Consider the following 15131-nt stretch of genomic DNA (forward strand, 5'->3'; position numbering starts at 1 on the left):
GAATCTTGGTCCCTGGTCCTGTGCGGCAACAGTGCTAACCACTGTACCATCATGGCTCCCCATATATATATCATGCACGTGTAGGAAACAGTTTCAAAGTTTGGAGATACGTGGAAGTGTAATGGGGGTGAGGAGGTCAATCATGGCAATAAATAAGACACAAAGCCAGTAGAATGAGCAGACATACCAGCTGAAACTTAACACAAAGAAAAGCAATACACGTAATAAGGTAAATGGTACATGTGTAATGGGAGTTAAAGGGGGAAACGAGATTGAGTGCATGTGTACAACAATTGTTGAAGATGGCATGAACAATGTGAAAGTATTTTAAAAGGGATTCTGAATTTTATAAATAGCGGTGTGTTGAGCAAAAGCAACTAAGTTATCCTGAATAGTTATTGAATTCTGGCTCTTCCTCAATTAGAATATTGCATCCAATTCCCAGCACCACATTTTAGGAAGAACATGAAGGTTTTGGAAATAGTATGGTTTGAGTTTTTGGTTCCATGTTTGTATTTATTGCTTGAGCAGTTTCTCAGAAGTATCTTTACATGTTTGCTGTTCTGTCTGCCATTTTTGATGCGCCCCCAATCCTGTCAAGCTCATTTCAATTCCCTGCATCAGCAGTAACTAACCTCCTGCATCATCTTTGAAAGTTGCCACTCAGGTGGACAGAGCTTGTAAGAAGGCCTATGGTGTATTAGCGTGCATTAGCAGAGGGATTGAATTCAAGAGTCGTGAGGTGATGTTGCAGCTGTATAGGACCTTGGTAAGGCCACATTTGGAGTACTGTGTGCAGTTCTGGTCACCTCATTTTAGGAAAGATGTGGAAGCTTTGGAGAGGGTACAGAGGTGATTTACCAGGATGTTGCCTGGAATGGAGAATAGGTCGTACGAGGATAGGTTGAGAGTGCTAGGCCTTTTCTCATTGGAACGGCGAAGGATGAGGGGTGACTTGATAGAGGTTTATAAGATGATCAGGGGAATAGATAGAGTAGACAGTCAGAGACTTTTTCCCCAGGTACAACAGAGTGTTACAAGGGGACATAAATTTAAGGTGAAGGGTGGAAAGTATAGGGGGTATGTCAGGATAATATGAACCATGACCTCTGGTTGTTCACTGTCTGCCCTCAGGATACTCAGCAACTTCTCCATGAAATCCTTCACCCAGGCAACAGAGGTTACATAGCATCCTGGAGTCATGTCTGCATCCTTAGAAATGGACTATGATGGGTTGAATGGCCTGCTTCCATACTGTAGGGATTCTGTGATTCTACTACTGAACTCTTACAGATCCCTGCTCCCTTACTTTGAGGCTCTTTGATACCGTTGAGGTTATAGACTGTTTAAATTGAATGTCCTCATGTAAACTTAACATCTAATCTTCTCCTTGTGATATGACCTCCTTGTCCCTAATACTTACCGTAACTTGTCTTTCTTAAATATCTTTTTATCTTTGTTTTATGTACTTTGTCAATTCTAGAGTCACTGGTTTCTTTAAATTTCAAACCACTCCTGCGGTGCTTTTGGCTTATGATGTATGATAAACTGCTTCATGTCCATTATTCATGTTTTTATAGAGTTCAATATTTTTATGATGTGTTTAATGTCAATTTCAAGTGCATAAAGTGAGAAATATTAGAAAAATGTGTATTAACATAAATATGTATTAATAATGCCCAACACGAGTGCAACACACCCTAGACTCTATGTGTTTGACTCAATAATAGCTATAATTGAGATTTTTAACTTTCCACTTGCTTGCCATTCCTTTTCTCCACGTCTAAAGCTAAATTATTCAATCACTCTTGACTTATGTGATCTAGCACAAAACAATTTACTTTATTAACATGGGGGTTTCATAACCTATATACAAATCGATTTAGATAGCATTGTTATGTATCTAAACTGTAAATCCATTGTTGAATCATCCTTATTCTATCATAAGTGAATAGTCCATGCAAAAAGTTACAGTTTTTATTAGCAAGCATGATGTATTCATCCATAAGTTATAGAAAGAAGACATGTTTTGCATAACATCATTCTGAAAGTTTAATCTGTCATTATCCTGCCCATTTTTAAAATTTCTTTGTGAATCCCATTTTGACCCTCTGTCTCTCCTGAAAGTGGAATCTAATGTGAGAACTTCATTGCAGCAATATTGACAGCTGTCTGAGACATTCCCCAGTTATCTATTCTTTAGAATTGATCTGAGGTAATGAACAATAATATTTTTACTTTTACGGCAACAAGTGAATCTTTAAGCATAATAATTTTAGAAAACAATTAGTCACCTAACTCATAAAAAATTTTTGGTGAAATGGAACTTATATCAGCATGTTTGCTTTAGCCTCTAAGAAATAATAACAAATCTGACTGTTGGTAGGGTTTTACTAATTTCCTATCTTTCCAGTACAACTAATTACTGGCCAATGTAGTTCTATTATTCACCCGGTAATAGTCTGAAAGAATGTCAAGGTGGCACAGAATAACCATCGCAATCCACAGTTAATTTTGAGTAGTTCATACTCCAGAATCATTATTTTTATGAAGACAATTCAAATCACTGTTTCTTGTGAACAAGAATTTCTTACTTACAGTCAAAACATTGCTATTGATGCTTAAGTTTAATGCACATTTACCCCAGTGACTGGTGGATTGCATGTACGAATGCTATATTGGTGGTTAGAGTACAGGATTGGGATTTCAGCCAGTCGATTGGTAGATGTGATTTATGGATAGAGCATTACAAGTGGGAAATACTTGGTCCCTAACTAATAAAAGCTATGCTACTCTATGCTGTACAACATTCAAGTTCTTATCTATTTCTTTTTGCTTTGTGGAAACAACAAAATTCAAAGATAAACTCTTCCAAAACAGTAGCTTTTCTAATACCTTATTTGCTTGCTGTTCATAACATAATCTATGATCTGGTGTTATGCCAATTTGTAATCAATTTGAACTTTGTTATTAAGAATTCCCATTGATTGGCTATATCATTTTGGCCTTTGTGATTATTTGATTGATAATAATTCAATTTCATTTGTATTGAGGCTTTGTAGAGGAATTTTATTTTCATATTTACAGATTGTTTGTGATGAATTTGTGTTAATAGATTTGACGATAATTGGTTGTTTACTTCACAATAGAGCAGAACCCCATTAATGAGTTTTATTGCATTTTAAATGCTATAGTTTGTTTTCCATAAATCAATCTGATGCGAAATAATACAAGAGTTGTATGGACAAGCATTTACACTATGAGTTAACTCTGAAGCTTCAAGTCATATTGTTTTTTTAATCCATTCTGCCACCCTTCTTATGCCAACCCAGGATTCTCTCAATCTCACCATAATCTTATGAAACATGTTCAACTCCAATTACCTATCTTTTCTGCTAACTTAGAAATGCAAATACTGCAGTGTCTATACATCATCACATTATCTTAGTACAAATTCACATCTATATTCTGCAGTATTGCTTATTGCATTATTTTATATAAAATTGGTGCTTAATTGTTTGAACTAAATCTGACCATTGTAGCTTATAGCAAAGAAGAAAGCCATTTGATGCACCTGGTGTTTGCCAGCTATTTGGTGCTGTAATCTATGGTATTCTTTGTCTCCTGGTGCGGTGAAGGAATATTTACTGTCTCTTGAGGTAAGGGAAAAATTAACTTATTTTAAGAAACATCATGCTCTGGCTCCTTCTTGCCACAAGACAGAGGAAGGCCATGTGATATTGCACTGTTTTCTATGACAATTTATACTTTGCCTCATTAAGATACCATGCAGTCCGACTTAAACCCTTATACTACATCATCCCATCCAAATAGGCTTGCAGTTTACTCCACCAATAAACTTTCTCCTAAAGAATATAATGGACTCAACTTTAACTACTCCCAATGGAGAATCATTTGACATGCTAACACGTCTCTTCATTCACAAATTTTCTTCAAACATTTTAAATTGATCTCTTGATCAAGACTTTCTTTCCTTAAAATCTTGACCATCTCCAAGAAGATACAATCTAAGCACCTTGACATTCAATGATGTTACCATCACTAAATCTGCCATTATCCTTGGGGCTATCATTGACTAGAAAACTGGATTTGTGACAGAAACAAAATGGCTACAAGAGCAGATCAAAGGCTAGGAATACTGCATAAAGTAACTCACCTCCTGACTCCCCAAAAGCCTATCCACCAACTACAAGACACAAGTCAGGAGTGTGATGGAATATTCCCCACTTGCCTGGATGAGTGCAGCCCCAACAACATTCAAGAAGCTTGACAGCATCCAGGACAAAGTAGCCCACTTAAGTGGTGGCACCAAATCCACAAACATCCATTCCCTCCACCACCAACGCCCAGTAGCAACTGCAGTATCTATAAGATGCATGGCAGAAATTCACCAAAGATCCCAAACTGCAAAGACAGCACCCACAACCACTTCCATCAGGAAGGACAAAAACTGCAGATACATGGGAACACCACTACCTGCAAGTTCTCCTGCAAGTCACTCACCAGCATAACTTGGAAACAAATCACTGTTCCTTCAGTGTCGCTGGGTCAAACTCCTAGAATTCCCTCTCAAACAGCATTGAGGACTTTAGTGATTGAATAATATAGCTCACCACCACCATCTCAAGGCCAGCCACTGATGGCCATGTCCTACAAATGAATAAAAAAGATCCTAAAAGCTGAGGCCACATGGCGTCCCTATGACTCTACTGAATTACACCCAATAGTTTACTGGGAGCAATCTCAGCTCTTGAACATCGGATGGGACTTAATTGCTTTTTGCTACCTGGTTTTATTCAACTAATTGAAATAACTGTTTATTTTACATATTTCATCAGCTGTAAATTTTACATATTTCATCAGCTGTAAAACACTCAGAGGTAGAGAAAGACACTACACTAATTGAGTGACTTACTGATTTTTAATTATTTGTTCCTGGCATGTTGGCATTGTGAGCATTTATTGACTGTCTCTAATTGCCCTAGAGGTATTTAAAAGTCAGTTACATTGTTGTGGAGTCACATTAGGCAAGACTAGGTAAGGAGGTTACTTCTTTCTCAGAACAGCATGAATAAACCAAACAGTTTTAAATGTCAATCAACTTTGGTTACCCGTAAACGAGTTTTTTATTCCAGATTTTTTTATTGAATTCAACTTGTGCTTTTTGCCACAGTGTGATTTGAATCCTTCTACCACAGAACATTACCCTGATGTTGTTGGGGCTACCAAAACAGAGGCACTGCCACTACACCATTGGGTAAATAATCTGTTGTTCATAGTTATGTCTTTTTCCTAGTTGCGAAGAAAGTTATTTTTGATACTTCCTCCAATCATGCCAATTAATGTACTGAATGAAGCTGGACATTATACAAGTAAAGAAACATTGAATAATGTTCATTTTGACTACTATTGCACTGACTCACATCCACACACATTTCTGGTTAAAGTATACTTTAACATCTTAAATTAGTTTCATGTTCTCATCAAGGAAACACTTAAGCACATAATCTGAATCCAACCATGTAATTTTGTCCAATTCTTTGTATTTTCATTACTCAGTACACTGTATATTGTCAGTCCAATATATACCAGCCATCTTTCAATGCCTAATAACTTCTTGTAAAGCCTTGCTTTTTACCTAATAAAATTATATAATATATTCATAATAAAAATAAATGATAAATTAGGATGATGCACATTTCTTTTAGTAGTCATTTTGAAGCACTGTGTAGTAATGCAAATTATAAAATCTCCTGATAAAATTGTTAAATCTTTATTAGTACTCAACTTTTCCCCGTTCATGCAGCTGTTTCTCCTTGGGTCAGTATACTGTGTTTATCCTTATGTCCTTTTCCTTGCCTAAATTTGACAATTCCAATTAGTATAACTTATCACAAGATTCACCTGTGAATGCTTAACCCAGTTGTAAATTGCATTTTGGACAGAGAATTGGAAAACTGTGTTTTCATCCTCTGAAGAGTACTCATTCAAGCTTGTCAGTTGGAATTGCCACTGTTAACATTGTCCGATCTACTTATTTTATTCCTCTGTTCATTTCTCAATGTGTAACATAAGAATTGAATGGTCTATTCAGCCCATTGATACTGATCTATAATCCTGGCTGGAATTGTCATAGAATCTCTACAATGTGGAACCAGGCCATTTGACCAAACAAATCTACACTGACCATCCAAAGAGTAACCTACCCAGACCCATTGCCTTACCCTACTACTCTATATTCTCCCCTGACTAATGCACTTAACCTACACATCACTGAACACTATGGGAAATTTCACATGGCCAATTCATCTAAACTGAACATATTTGAATTATGGGAGGAAACTGAAGGAAACACGCACAGACACAGGAAGAACGTGCATGCTCCACACAGAGAGTCACCCAAGGCTGGAATTGAACCCAGGTCCCTGATGCTGTGAGGCAACAGTGCTAACCACTGGGCCACTGTGCCCACAGGTTAACAACTGGAAGAGTCCCATGAAATCGGACACCAACACTTTTATCAAATATTCATTTTGTTCTCCTTGTGTTTCCAGGTATATGGAAATAAATTATAAAAGATGGTAATTTGTGCAAACCATCGCAGGTAAAAATGAGTTCTAGCTCTAGCTTCACTAAAGAGCAAAGAAATCATGGAGAGGTCCTCTTAACAATTCCATTATATTTCCTAGGTTTAACATTTAAACTGCATTTAACTGATTGAGGGTGGGTATACACTGTAGTCATTGTAATGAATGACTGCTTTATGTTTCATTCCATTAGACTGATCTCAGTGCATTGATGTGATCATAGCCATTCACAAAGACTGAACCTGCAAATGAAATCAGCAAAGATTAATCAGTGATGCTTATCATTTCAGAGAGAGTGGATTCTTGCTGTGACCACACCATAAATATTTACTTTCTGTTTCCTTCACAGAAGCTTTGTGATGTTTCCAGCATTGACTGTTTTCATTTCAAAATCCTGCAGTACTTTAGTTCAAATTCAAATTTCCATTTTGTTCTGCTGAAAAGGCACAGAATTTACAGTAATATAGTCCCCTGTCTCTAAAATATTCATTGTCACTGAAAATATTCATAATGAAGCCAAAAACATTTTCTGTTCAAAGAAAATTAGTTTGTAGGATAAGCGAGACCTCTCTAGTCAAGCTTGAAGAAGCAATACTGAAACAAAATATTCACATGCAATGCGTCTGAGATATGGAAGCTAATCCAATTGTGTACTCACCAATATGCAAATGATCAATAAGCTGCCTTTCACTATGTATGATCTGTTAAAATGCATTATTTTCTGATTAACTATTTCATTATATCTAAAAAAAATGGTCTCCCTGCTTTAGGAAAGTTGTTGTAAAACTTGAAAAGGTTAGAAAAGACTTACAAGGGTCTTACCAGGGTTGGACTGTTTGAGTTATAGGGAGAGAGTGAATAGGGTGAGGTTATTTTCCCTGGAACGCCAGAGGCTGAGGGGTGACTATATAAAGGCTTGGAAAATCATGAGGGGCATGGATAGGGTAACTAGGCAAGGTCTTTTCCCCAGGGTGGGGGAACCTAAAACTAGAGGGCACAGATTTAGGATGAGGGGAAAGATTTATAAAGGACCAAAGGGGCAGATTTTTCATGCAGAGGGTGGTGCATGTATGGAATGAGCTGCCAAAGTGGTGGAGGCTAATACAATTACAACATTTAAAAGGCATCTGTATGGGTATATAAATAGGCAGGGTTTAGAGGGATACGGACCAAGTGCTGTCAAATGGACTGGATTAGGTTAGGATATCTGGTCGGCATAGATGAGTTGGTCTGAAGGGTCTGCTTCCCTGTTGTACATCTCTATGACTCTATGGCTCCATAACTAATATTTTCTCATTTTGCTCACCAAACCTTAAAATAAATGTACTAATTGAACTACTAAAGAAACTTGGAAGACTGATCTGCATTTATCTGCAGTCATTTTAGTATTGGGAGAAGGTCTTAAAAATTAGATTTAAGCCATGTAAGAACTATAAAATTAAATCTAGTATTCATTTTCCCAATTTCACTTAGGAATACTTAAAATTGTTAATGCTTCCACAACAATTACCAAATGTATAGATGTATGTGCTGTTGATCAAATGATGTGTAAGATAAATGGTTCATCATATCATTGAGGACAGTAGTGATGAAACATGAATGAGATTACAGGCAACAAAGTAGGCTATAGTTATAAAAAGAAGTTCAGATCAAAAAGAAAGTTGTAGGTATTACTGTATTTTTGTGTTTGCTTTTTTTTTGTTATTTAACATATTTTGATTGCATTCTTCAATTTAGGTATTAATTTTTCCACCTAACAGACAGAGGAATGTTGCATAAATGTTTCAAGCATTTGTTCATTGATACTATTCTAATACCGTAACATATAGTTTTCAGGATGCTTGAATGGGGGCATCGAGATGTTACACAGTTACATCACGTTTCTTGGTGGCCAATGTTTTGATAGTTGATTGTAAGTGAAGTAAATCAAAACCTAATGACAGGATGTCAATGCAAATGGCTAATGTATGCTAGCTCACACCTTTCATTTATTTAAAATAATTAATGGCAGCAACTAAAGATTATTCCCTTCTCCAGAAATATTATGGGCTAAATGTTATAAGAAATCGCTGAAGTGTGAAATTTGACAAGTTTCATGGAGCTTTTCTCTCCATGAGCCCTGGTGACATTTCTCACACTGGTCTCCCAAACCTAACTTCATTAACGTGCTTCACGTGTCAATGTTACCATCATCCTAAGTTTCTCTTCAAAATAGGCCAAAGCCATTACCAGGACCTCCTGAGATTCCTGGACCCATCATTTTTAAAGCCCTGGTCAAGCCAGGAGTTTTCCTTCACTGAATGTGTAAACACTTTTCAAGGCATAAGAATGGCAGGGTTGACACTTGATTGCAAAGATAAGACCATATTCACAAACGTATTGTTATTTAACAACTAAACTACCAGGGTTACTCGGCTTTAGCCTCATCCCATCCTGGAATCCTGCCTAAGAGTGAGCTTCTCTTTCCCCAGTGTCATCTACAGCTAGTTTGGCCAAATATCATGCTACACTGTGCACCGCCAAAACCACGATGGTTGTGACTATTGATGACCACGCTTCCTATTGTAACCTATGTTCTCCAATGCACTGTCATCACCATGCCCCTGCCATTTGTTGGGTTTTCCCCCTACAAATTCTGCATCCCAGCATAGGTGCCTCCAATCTCCACAATAATCTTCTCTAACATTCTTGCCACAGAGTGGTCTCTGACAACCCCTCTTGACTTCCATTGATCTGAGCCCAAAGAATGACTAGTACTTACTTCCTGACATGCAGAGGAATGTGCCATCGAGCTGCTGATGGATTATGTCCATGCCCGTCAACTGATAGCAGAGGATGCCCTAGACTTAGTGGAAACTTGACAGAAAGTGTTCTCCCTCTGGGCTGAGAGGTCGACTCACCATAGAGTAACAGGTCCATCTCCTTTACTGATGACTGCGGAGAAGCAAAATAAGCTGTCTAGCTTTGTGTGTCTGCTAGACACAAAGTGGAGATAAAAACAATGACTGCAGATGCTGGAAACCAGATTCTGGATCAGTGGTGCTGGAAGAGCACAGCAATTCAGGCAGCATCCGATGAGCAGCAAAATCGACGTTTCGGGCAAAAGCCCTTCATCAGGAATAAAGGCAGAGAGCCTGAAGCGTGGGGAGATAAGCTAGAGGAGGGTGGGGGTGGGCAGAAAGTAGCATAGAGTACAATAGGTGAGTGGGGGAGGAGATGAAGGTGATAGGTCAGGGAGGAGAGGGTGGAGTGGATAGGTGGAAAAGGAGCTAGGCAGGTTGGACAAGTCCGGACAGGTCAAGGGGACAGTGCGGGCTGAAAGTTTGAAACTAGGATGAGGTGGGGGAAGGGGAAATGAGGAAGCTGTTGAAGTCCACATTGATGCCCTGGGGTTGAAGTGTTCCGAGGCGGAAGATGAGGCGTTCTTCCTCCAGGCATCTGGTGGTGAGGGAGCGGCGGTGAAAGAGGCCCAGGACCTCCATGTCCTCGGCAGAGTGGGAGGGGGAGTTGAAATGTTGGGCCACGGGGCGGTTTGGTTGATTGGTGCGGGTGTCTCGGAGATGTTCCCTAAAGCGCTCTGCTAGGAGGCGCCCAGTCTCCCCAATGTAGAGGAGACCGCATCGGGAGCAACGGATACAATAAATGATATTAGTGGATGTGCAGGTAAAACTTTGATGGATGTGGAAGGCTCCTTTAGGGCCTTGGATAGAGGTGAGGGAGGAGGTGTGGGCACAGGTTTTACAGTTCCTGCGGTGGCAGGGGAAAGTGCCAGGATGGGAGAGTGGGTGGTGGGGGGGCGTGGACCTGACCAGGTAGTTACGGAGGGAACGGTCTTTGCGGAAGGCGGAAAGGGGTGGGGAGGGAAATATATCCCTGGTGGTGGGGTCCGTTTGGAGGTGGCGGAAATGTCAGTGGATGATTTGGTTTATGCGAAGGTTGGTAGGGTGGAAGGTGAGCACCAGGGGCGTTCTGTCCTTGTTACGGTTGGAGGGGTGGGGTCTGAGGGCGGAGGTGCGGGATGTGGACAAGATGCTTTGGAGGGCATCTTTAACCACGTGGGAAGGGAAATTGCGGTCTCTAAAGAAGGAGGCCATCTGGTGTGTTCTATGGTGGAACTGGTCCTCCTGGGAGCAGATACGGCGGAGGCGGAGGAATTAGGAATACGGGAAACTCTGATTGAAAAGGCAAAGTGCAATAAGGCAAGGTGGAGATGTTATGAGCATCAAGGTAGGCACAAAATAAGTGAGCACTAAGAGAGTAAGAGATGAAGTGCAATGTGCAGCTTTCTCCAATCTGTGATCTGGGCTTCTGTCTATTTTTTAATTCATTCACGGTATGTGGTTGTTATTGTCCAGACTAGTGTTGATTAGCCATCCCTAATTATCCAGAGGGCAGTTAAGTGTCACCCACACTGTCTTCACATCAGTCACGTGTAGGCCAGAACAGGTTAAGATGATAATTTTCTTCCCCAAAGGACATTAGTGAACCAGATAGGCGTTTTTTCCTGACAATTGCAATAACTTTATGGTCATCATTAGACTCCTAATTCAAATTCCACCATCTGCCAAAGCAGGATTTGAACCTATATGTCCAGAACGTTTCCTGGATCTCTGGATTAATACTCTAGCAATAACATCACTAGGCTATTACCTCCTAGAGCACAAAGTGGTCTTGCATAAGCCCAAAGTGCAGCATGAAAATGTAAAACTATATTGTAAGTGGGTCAATAATGTGCCATGAGGATGCAATGAAGCTGGTAAGTGTTTGATACCAACTACCATGGGCAGTTGACAAGAATGGTCACTGTCCACAAAATGTTCCCTGTGACGTTGGTGACTACTGTCTAGATGGGGGTCAGGAGGAACAAATGGCGAGTGAAAGGAGTCATGTATGTAATCAGACTTTCATTTTGGGAATTGTCACTGTCTGGTTTCGATTCAGCTGATGGGAAAATTGCCAACTGCTTGTCAATGATGAGGTAATGCATTTGTAGCTCTTGCCATTCACTTGCGAGATACTCATCTTGCCATTCAACATTTGTTGGAGAATGGGATTTCTTGCTCTCAACTTTGAGAATCTCATTGCTGCTGATTGAATCAGATTTTCCTAACTTTCTTGCCAATATTCACATCAGTGTGGCACTGGAAAAGCACAGTAGGTCAGACAGCATCTGAGGAGCAGGGGAGTTGATGTTTTGAGCATAAGTCCTTCTTCAGGAATGTTGGGGGGAGCGGGAAAGGGGGAAGGCAACTGAGAGTTAAATAGGAGGGGGTGAAGCTGAGGGCAAGGTAGCTTGAAAGGTGATAGGTAGATGCAGATGGGAGGTGATCGTGATTGGTCAGAGCAGAGGGTGGAGCGGATAGTTGGGAAGGAGGATGGAGAGATGGGACAGTTCAAGAGGGTTGGAGGAGTTGAATCTGGGATGAGGTGGGGACAGAGGAGATGAGGAAACTTTCCAGCATCTGCAGTCCTCACTCTCTCCCAATATTCACATCATCCAGGACTAGGAAGATCCCACTCAATATCTCAATGCTTAGTCACAGAATTATACCAGTGACTGGAATTGCAAATAGCTGAAAGTTCAGACTGTCTTAATATAGGAATCTATGACATCTTACTTAAATTTTGATTTTGCAGATGAAGCAAATTTTCCAAGATACAACAGTGAACAGAGAACTGATCACACATGCTGCAACATGAAAACATTCTGCATAATTTTAAAGCCCAGGGAACCCTAAATAGTGTTTTAACTTCATGACTTGGGTGTGTATAGGATAAAGTTGTTTGCCCACCTATGTAATATCGACCTTGTTCAATTTCCTTTGAAGTTATAACATGCAGCCAATCCACATTTGTCTGGATCCCAAGTTGGAAATCTGCCTCTAGATTCTAAATGTGTAAGTACATAACAGCATGATGATTGTACTAGGACCAAGTCAGTCATCAAATATTGCCTTTGTTTGTATCTGATATTGTCATAGTACCTCAGTTACTGCGTCTGTGCAAGGCCATATAGATGTTATGTATATATTTAATCACATGGCGCCTTAAACTTAAATGAGAATAATTAATGCAAAAAAGATTTATAATAGTTTTTTAAATGTACTACAGACAAGATATTTCATTGATGTTGTTAAAAAAGCTCACAAAGCCTTTAGTAGCATGGATTTCACTTGGCAGCCAACATCACTTATTCCAAGCTGTGGTGTCTGTGAAAGCTTTTAGCAAGCAGAATACATTATGCAAGAGACTAAAGAGTACAACATACACCTGCCTCACAAATAAATAAATGAGATTTGCATTTAGCTATGTGCACATAAGATCTTCAGTGAAAATAAAAACAAATGAGTCTGTCAAATCTCCCAGAATCACAAAATTACTTATCCACAGCAATTGTGAAGGAGAACTAACTGGTGTATGAATGCACCAGAGGATACTAAATCACTGCAGAGTGAAAGGAATCTCAGTGATCACTTTCACAATGCTGTAAAATTAAATCATATGGTGGTTTAGACACTCATTTAGAAATTTTAATTGAAATCTCATTGTTCCCTCCCTTGTGTTTTCTTAAAACAACTCCAGCACAGCAAAATCCCTAACATACACACACATTGTACCCATCTCCTGCGTATAAGGTGTAATTAACACTGTAGACTGGTAGTCAACAATCATAGTGCTGACTAATGAGACATCTATAAATTGGAAACCTAGGGTTGCATGCCATGGCGATACACATGACTCAATGAAGCTGTAATTTTCCGATTTTGGCTGAGGTCACTATGTGAAGTGTTTTTTGATGGACTCTGTCCTCCCTTGGGTAAGGAAGATTTGACCTTCTCACTCTTGTTCCTTTGCAAACATAAATTCCTGTCTGATTGTAGAGAAGATTTCATGCCAATTGTGGATGCATAAACAAACGAAAGCACCTTGATTATGAAAAGGCAGAAATCTTTTCTGCAATAAAACTAAACAAAATGGGGCGAGAGGAATTTTTTTGTGTTTTTCAAGTATGCCTCAGCCACATTTGAGCGTAGTGAACTGACAACAGTTCTTAAATACTGTCTGCACTAAAACAGAATGGAGGGTATATGCTTCAACCATCAGAATGAGACTGCAGGTTAAATTTCTCAATTGATCAGAATACTATGACGATGTTTATGCAATTCTATTGTGCTAATATAAAAATTAATCCTTTTGTACTTTACATCTTTAAACAGAAATGAAAGTTAAAAATACTCTGACATCAAAGTATTGATCTAGCAGAAGGAGAACTGTCTCAACAGAAAATCCATTCTTTTTTTAATATTTTGAACATTATGATATCCTGAGTTGGTTATCAATAGACTTTAATATTTAATGTGTTATTTTTCACTACTGTTTTAGTAACTATAGATGCTTTTCTGCATCTTTACAACTTTCAGGAAGTGTGATCCATATTGAATAATATTGAAGTTCTCTTTGTCATTATTGTTACTTTGAAGATCTTGTAAAGGCAGTTGTCCATTGATTAGTTAAGACGACATTCCACTGAGTTGGAAGGTGTAATATTCAGTCAATTAGATTAGATTGGTAGACTTGATTGAAAAAATAAGCTTAAGGAGTATTGATGTCCAGCTGAGATTAGCACAGCTACCAATAAAAAAAACATCAGGTGTTCCATCATCATAGTTTCACTTGAATAAATTAAGAATCTAGTTTCAGTTGTAAAAATAATCAACTTTTAATAACTGACACTGTTGAAATGTTAACTTTTTTTATCTGTAAGACAGAAGAATAAAAGTTGTGCTTGATCAAATTAGGTGAGAACTGTCAACCTGTTCACATTATATTTTATTTTCACTTGAAAATAACAGGGCAGTGGAATGTTTATGTACTAGTTAAGTATTCAGCTGTGGGGGGGGGCATGGTGGCTCAGTGGTTGGCACTGCTGCCTCACAGCACCATGGGCTCGAGTTCAATTCCAGCCTCAGGCAACTGTCTGCATGGGGTTTGCACATTCTTCCTGTGTCTGTGTGGGTTTTCTCCCACCATCCAAAGATGACTTGAAGATGCCGGTGTTGGACTGGGTGTACAAAGTTAAAAATCACACAACACCATGTTATAGTCCAACAGGTTTAATTGGAAGCACTAGCTTTCGGAGTGCTGCTCCTTCATCAGGTGGTTATGGAGGACACAATTGTAAGACATAGAATTTACAGCAAAAGTTTATAGTGTAATGTGAAATTATACATTGAAAAATACCTTGAATGTTTAAGTCTCTCATCTGTTAGAATGACCATGTTAGTTTCACTTCTTTCATATGTAAATCACAAAACATTTTTTAAAAGTTACATTCTCAGGTTAACTTTAACAATTGGTGTCAGCCCAGATAATGTGTTGAAGGTGTTAGCCCCCTGTATGCTGTTGTCTGTGCCATAATGTAATTTGGAGATGCTGGGGCGTACAAAGTTAAAAATCACACAACATCAGGTTATAGTCCAACAGGTTTATTTAGAAGCACTAGCTTCCATGTCAGGCTCTGTT

At 39.0% G+C, this 15131-nt stretch overlaps 1 long non-coding RNA gene across 2 annotated transcripts in view; it reads left to right on the forward strand.

Moving 5' to 3' along the window:
- LOC122560208 (uncharacterized) overlaps positions 1–14705 on the forward strand; it is a 135803-nt gene extending 121098 nt beyond the window's left edge. Inside the window, exons 4-6 of one of the 2 annotated variants that reach the window (XR_015759542.1) lie at positions 5195–5278; positions 8445–8520; positions 12246–14705. This is a non-coding gene — a long non-coding RNA (uncharacterized LOC122560208). The remainder of the gene's footprint in view (positions 1–5194; positions 5279–8444; positions 8521–12245) is intronic. The other variant, XR_015759545.1, reaches the window with a different exon arrangement.
- The last annotated feature ends 426 nt before the right edge of the window (positions 14706–15131 follow it).

This window comes from Chiloscyllium plagiosum, unplaced genomic scaffold, assembly GCF_037043375.1.
Source record: "Chiloscyllium plagiosum isolate Xiang-an unplaced genomic scaffold, Cpla_swu_hap1 HiC_scaffold_15, whole genome shotgun sequence".
Taxonomy (NCBI): domain Eukaryota; kingdom Metazoa; phylum Chordata; class Chondrichthyes; order Orectolobiformes; family Hemiscylliidae; genus Chiloscyllium; species Chiloscyllium plagiosum.